The 202-nt window shown below is 49.0% G+C and overlaps 1 pseudogene; it reads left to right on the forward strand.

The window, feature by feature from the left end:
- The window catches only part of LOC132847659 (zinc finger protein 850-like), a 182406-nt pseudogene that overhangs the window by 164644 nt on the left and 17560 nt on the right, over window positions 1-202 (forward strand).

The following is a 202-nucleotide window of genomic DNA, read 5'->3' on the forward strand; positions in this document are numbered from 1 at the left end:
CTCTCTCCCTCTGCCATGGACCATGATGGAGCTCCTGTTTCTAGATACACTGATTAATTCGGTTCGTGAGAAGATATAAAAGCCCCGCCCACACTGACAATTGATTGGTTGACTTACCGAAACAGGCCAATCAGGATGCTCTCTGTCTTACATGCGCTTAATGACGCACACACGCAAGGTCTCTCGTCCCCTTCACTCTCTG

This window comes from Tachysurus vachellii, chromosome 6 (genome assembly GCF_030014155.1).
Source record: "Tachysurus vachellii isolate PV-2020 chromosome 6, HZAU_Pvac_v1, whole genome shotgun sequence".
NCBI classification, from domain to species: domain Eukaryota; kingdom Metazoa; phylum Chordata; class Actinopteri; order Siluriformes; family Bagridae; genus Tachysurus; species Tachysurus vachellii.